The 6,442-nt window shown below is 48.3% G+C and overlaps 1 long non-coding RNA gene across 1 annotated transcript; it reads left to right on the top strand.

Moving 5' to 3' along the window:
* The first annotated feature begins 5,099 nt into the window (after window positions 1–5,099).
* Window positions 5,100–5,574, top strand: LOC139838806 (uncharacterized). The gene is made up of 2 exons (XR_011756673.1): window positions 5,100–5,199; window positions 5,291–5,574. It is a non-coding gene; the product is annotated as an uncharacterized lncRNA (long non-coding RNA).
* The last annotated feature ends 868 nt before the right edge of the window (window positions 5,575–6,442 follow it).

Genomic DNA, 6,442 nt, shown 5'->3' with positions numbered 1-6,442 from the left:
GTTACCATTTAAAAGTTATTGAAATAATAGTTTTTATTTAAAAAAACAGAAAAACAAAAAACAGAAAAACAAAAAACAGAAAAACAAAAACGGTCCAGGCCTGATCCGCGTCCAACGGCTCCAGGGCCGTTGGATTCAAACGGCCGGAGCCGTTGGATGCGCTTCACGCGGATCGGCCGCCTCCCCCTCCCACCCCCTTTTGTCGCGGGTCGAGCCACGGCCCGCGATAAAGACCCCTTTTTGTCGCGGGTGGGGGCTTGACCGCGACAAAGGGGGTCTTTTGTCGCGGGTCGAGCCACGGCCCGCGACAAAAGGCCCTAGGTATAAATACCTACCGCCGCGGGCGGAGCCCCCACCCGCGACACCGGAGGCCATTTTCCTTAGCGAAATCGCGCCGTCGGGCTGCCGAAATCCACCGCCGCCGCCGCCGGCCATCTTCCTCGCCTCCGGCCGCCGCTGCCACTTCGAGCCGCCTCTTCGCCGCCCCCGCCCTCTGCGCCACCTCCGCCACTCTGCGCCGCCTCTGCGCGCCACCTCGACGAGATCTCCCGCGCGCGCCACCTCCTGCCGCCGCCGCCTCCTCCGGCCGCCGCCTCCTCTAGCTGGGACACCCCGGCCGCCGCCGCCCCTCTGCGCCACCCTCGAGGTAGCCGCCACCCTCCGCCGCCCCGCGCGGCCGCCGGTGCCGGCCGGCGCCCATGCCCCGGCCTCTTTTTTCATTAAGTTTTTAGTATTTAGTTTTAATTAGTATTAGTTAGTTAGTATTAGTTTAGTTTAGTTAGTATTAGTATTTAGTTTTAGTTAGATTAAATTAGTATTAGTTAGTTAGTATTAGTATTTAGTTTTAATTAGTATTAGTTTAGTTAGTATTAGTATTTAGTTTTAATTAGTATTAGTTAGTTAGTATTAGTATTAGTATTTAGTTTTAATTAGTATTAGTTAGTTAGTATTAGTATTAGTATTTAGATTAAATTTAGTATTAGTTAGTTAGTTTAAATTTTTGTAGATAGTTAATTCAAATTTCGTAGTTACTTAGTTTAAATTTTGTATTAATTCAAATCTTGTAGTTAGTTAGATTAAATTTTGTATTAATTTAAATTTTATATTAGTTAGCTTGTAAACAACCGACGCAAACATTCTCGCCAACACCGCTCTCCCTCTCGCGAACAACACTCGCCGACACCCCTCTCCATCTCGCGAACACTAGCCGACACCCCTCTCCCTCTCGCGAAAACCATCGACGCCGCAACTCCCCTCTTCTCTCCCTTCTCGCGAACAACACTCGCCGACACCCCTCTCCATCTCGCGAACACTAGCCGACACCCCTCTCCCTCTCGCGAAAACCATCGACGCCGCAACTCCCCTCTTCTCTCCCTTCTCGCGAACAACCGACGCCGACACCCTCTCTCTCTCTCTCTCTCTCTCTCGCAAACACGCGTCGCCGACACCCTCTCCCTCTCGCAAACACGCGTCGCCGACACCCTCTCCCTCTCGCAAACACGCGTCGCCGACACCCTCTCCATCTCGCAAACACGCGTCGCCGACACCCTCTCCCTCTCGCAAACACGCGTCGCCGACACCCTCTCCCTCTCGCAAACACGTGTCGCCGATTAGGGTTAGGGTTTGGTTTGTGTTTGATTAGGGTTAGGGTTTGGTTTGTGTTTGAACATTTACTTATCGATTTAATTCTTTTGCAGAAACAATGGATCAATTCGAACGGGACTTGGAACAGGAAGACATATTCGCGGACATAATCCGCGATGGTACAGAAGCCGACCGAGCCGGCTCCGGTCATGGAGAACCCGACGGCTCCGGTCATGGAGAAGCCGACGGCTCCGGTGACGGAGAAGCCGACGGCTCCGGTGACGGAGAAGCCGACGACGGCTCCGGTGACGAGGTATTAATGGAATTCTATATGTACATATGTATTGAGGCATTAGTATAGAGGCATTAATGCAATTCTATATGTATTCTCTTAGGCCTCCGAAGATAAGATAGAGAAACGAGGCCCGGCAAAGAAGTTGACCAAGAAAGACCACTTCACAATTGAAGCTATATCACCGGAAGGCCAACCGGTGGTACCCGAGAATGTCGGAGTGAAGTTCAAAAATCAGTGCGGAGTTGTGGTTAGAGATCGTGTCCCGATCACTGTCAGAGAATGGAACAAGACGAAGAATGTGTCCGAAAATCAGGTTGCCGATAGGTACAAGGACACACTTTTCAGAGACCTGATGGCACATTTCACTTTGCCAGATTTGGGATCGGAGTCTGAGAATGCTAAGCAGCAAGAGCTAGTGAAGAAATGGGCTCTTAAGAAGATGGGGGAACTTTTCCGGGCGTATAAGAACCGGTTATGGAAAAATTATAAGAAAGACAAGAAGCCTCCATTATTCGAGAACTACCTAGCGAAGCAGGAGCATAACTGGGAAGAATTTGTGAGGTACAAAGAATCGAGGAGGCTGTGAACTGTCGGCGAAAAAAAACAAGAAGAATGCAAGCGAGAAGAAATATCACCATCATACGGGCGAGGGGGCTACGGAAGAGCCATGCCTAAGTGGGATGCACAAGAGGCTGAGATGGAGCTGAACGGGATCACTCCAACCCACGCGAGAAGGATGGGACATAAGGGCTCGAAATTGGTTCCTCGCGCATGGCTGTGAGTATGACATGAAGACAGGGGAACATTGTTGAAAGTGACACCAGGGTTAGGGTACCCAGGCAAAAATGGATTGAAGTGACGACAGATATAAAGGCGGGAAAACTAAAGTTTGCTCCCGATAGAGAGAAAGACTTCGACGCTTGTCCTCGGTAATCTGAGAAGGGAGGACGAACAAGAGGCTTCGGCCCTAGTGTTCCGTGGTCGCTTGGGTTTCCGGCCGACGCGGAGACTTATAGAAGCCGAGCGAGAGCTAAACAACGCCACTGGAGGTGCAGAATGACCGGATGGCCGAGTTCCAACACCGACTTGACCAGCAGCAGCGGGAGCTTCAGCAGCGGCGGGAGATAAATGAACTAAAAGGACAGCGCCCGCCAGATAATACCGCTGAAATATCTCAGCGACGAGACAAAGCGTGGCCGACTCGGAGGCCCCTCCTACACGGATGATGATAGATGCCGGTCCTGGCGACCCCTTGGATGGAATCAAGGAGACAACACCTTGTGATCTCCATGAGGTGTTCAGGAAGGTTTCTGTTAAGGTGGCGGCCGGCTATGTCTTACCGGCATTTGGACCTGAAGGTGAGCCGGCAACATGGCATGGCAATCCGATTCCAGCTGGCTATGCTCGTGTCGGGGTGGATTCAGTTGTCCCGCAGTGGGAGACATTGGAGCTCCATATCCCTGGAGGTGATGGGGGGCTTACACTCGAGAGAGGTGCCGGGAGAAATCATTCTCTGGGAAAAGAAGAACATCGGGCTGCCGGGCTGGGTAGCACCTAGTACCGGTCGTCCCAGCAGGTCACCATCACCTCCTCCAGGTGATCGCAGGCCACCATCACCTCCTCCTACTGATCACATGTCGCCACCATCACCCCGTGGGTACGACGTCGACCACGACATCGGTAGTCCATCTCCATCTCCAGCGCCGCCGCCTCCGCCCACTAAGACTCGGAATGCACCCAGCCGGAAGCGTTTCAAGAGTCCTGTCCCCAAGAGGTCGCCCCTCCCAAAAGTACCAAAGGTTCCTCCCCCCCGTCCTTGAGATCGTTCTGTCGTGGAATATGCGGCGGCTGTTGCGAAACTATACTATTTTCATGTCCATTAGCCAAAACCTCCAGCGCGAGCCATACACAGAGAAGCAAATAGAATATGCTACTAGTTTTACGAACACACCATCGCAGTATGAGTTACACGAGTAGAAGGATGACTATACACGCACTCTTGCGAAGGTAAGTGACCAAAAGAAGGATGAATAGGCTATGGAGAAGGAGATTGCTGGCTCGAGCAAATCATCAGCTAGAAGTGCAGATGAGAAAAGGTCAAGTTCAACAAGTGCACCCCTCAAGGCCAAGCAAACGACAAAAGGCAAAAAGAGAAAGGAAGTTCCCCTCCTCGGTGCTCAGCCCAAACAATCGATCCCAGCACTCAAAGTGTTTAATGTTCCCAAGGTATACCAGGAACATGGTGGTTTCGATATGGAAGAAGCTGCTAGCCTAGCGGCTGCCTGTAAAGTTTCCGTGGAGGAATTGCTACTTGCAGCAGATCTTTGCACTACCCACTGCTGATATAGCTCCTAAATTTGTCTACGGGGCCGACTTGGTCAGCAGAGAGCAGCTGCATAAACTACCAACACATATGCGGAATTTGCATCAGTGGTACCTTGATGCATGCAAGGAGAAAAAAATGTACATCGTGGCGAGTATACCATGGGAATATTACTACCGAAAGGAGGAGATCCATATTGAGATGAATGAACTCGGCGGTTATTCAATCTAGAAGCCCTCGACAAATCTCTCATGAGTTGCTATTGCTTGTAAGTTGTTAACTACATATAAGTTCATTTTCATTCAGTTCATGTTCGTTTTCATTGCATATATATACTCATTATATCTTATGGGTTCTCTTTTGCAGACTGAAGATCAGTGAGTGCAAAAGTAATAATATTATCAATGTTGGGTTTGTTGACCCAGATAAAATACATGTTGAAACGGTGAAGCATAAACGCGAAGAAACGGGGAAACCTACTAAGGTTTTTGGGGCAGCAATATTTACGTGATTCAATATTGTTTCCTTACAACTACGAGTGAGAGTCTTAATGATCTTTTATATATGCACATTCAATTTTTCTTACTCGATGTTAAGTGTAATTCCTGACGTATAAGCATAACATGTGCAGCTTCGTCTGGAGTCTACTAGACATTCAACCTGAGAAGGGAATAGTTGAAGTAAAAGACCCACTGAGTAGAGGCCTGGACGGGTTCCAGGACTTGCAGAAGTTGCTCCAAGTGTAATTTCCTTCATCGCCGCGCTTTATCTTTCGTGAGATATCAATTAATTATCCACTCATTCAATCATTCTTTTGCATGGCAGGGCTTGGCAAGCTTTGAAGAATGTTCATAAGGAGATTACCTTTGCAAAGAAGCTAACATTTAATCATGTACCGTGCCCCCAGCAGCCACAAGGGACGAATCTATGTGGATACTACGTTTGCGAGTCCATTCGCATGTTAACCACTGAGAAGCAGAACAGAAATAAATTCGACGTAAGCAATAACATTCACAACTTTATTTATTATCATCAATATTTCGTTATCAAGACTGATATAGTCATACTCATCTCATTTTCGTATATAGGTCGACTTCATGCGGGACAGACTCCAACCAAAGGAACACGCACTAGGAATCGCGGAGGAACTGGCGGGACTTTTGGTTAGAGAAGTAATAAACAACAAAGGCTTGTTTAGTCCAGATAGTTGTTCTACCTCCAAATAGACGGTCGTTAGTACCGTTTGTCGATCGTGAGCTCCATGTATATATGTAGGGAACCTACGAATATGTGTAAGGGGAATCGACTTCTGCTTCCAATCTTTGTTTGATCGATCTATATATATATAATGAATGAATGTGTACAACTTCTAGTAGCGTACAAATATATGCAACTTTTATTTTCGGACGAAAAAAATGAAATAACAGGCGGTCGGTGGCGGGGGGGAGGGGTGCTGCACCCCTCAAACCCTAAAGCAGAAGCGTTGTGCGCGCGCCACGTAGAGGGCCTTTTGTCGCGGGTGGTAATACCGCCCGCGACAAAAGGGCCTGTGCCCTGCGCGCCCCGCGGCTGCCACGTGGTGGACCTTATGTCGCGGGTCGTAAGTGACCCGGGATAAAAGGCCACCCTTTTATCGCGCCTTGCTTGTCGCGGCTGGCCGCCCGCGACAAAAGGCCCTAACCACCCGGATCAAAAGGCCTGTTTTCCACTAGTGACGCCACCCGCTGACATAAAGCACATGTAGAAGTTGGGAACAAATGTACCTGCCACCCGCCGTTGTTGCCATTACACTTCTATCGGTAGATTTCTATATCCACATTTCTCTTTGGATCTTAGACGGTGTAACATTTATATACCTGAACAGCAAACAAGAACTGGTTGTATCGGAGAATTTGAAGTGCAGTCCCCTGATATATCTATTTCAAATGAGCCATTTTCTACTTGAATTATAGTGCTTTTTCTGTAACTAATGAAAAAAACTATTTTGGTTCTCCTAGAATTTTATAAATCCCACTTTGGCATTATAAGTGCGCAAAAGATTCCAGTGTTGTGCATAGATAGCATAGATAAACGAAGGTACATATGAGGCAACTAAATGGGTGCAAGTGTTCTGGACAATACGCATCATCCTCTCTCTCCCTCTCTCTACTTGCTTTGTTTTTTTAGTTTCCATCTGACTTATACTCTTTATTCAATATCTCTAACCTACTGGAAATGCCAGTTTCGTTGACTCAGAGATA

Source organism: Lolium perenne, chromosome 4 (genome assembly GCF_019359855.2).
Source record: "Lolium perenne isolate Kyuss_39 chromosome 4, Kyuss_2.0, whole genome shotgun sequence".
In the NCBI taxonomy this organism is placed as follows: domain Eukaryota; kingdom Viridiplantae; phylum Streptophyta; class Magnoliopsida; order Poales; family Poaceae; genus Lolium; species Lolium perenne.
This window is presented reverse-complemented; position numbering and strand designations above follow the sequence as displayed.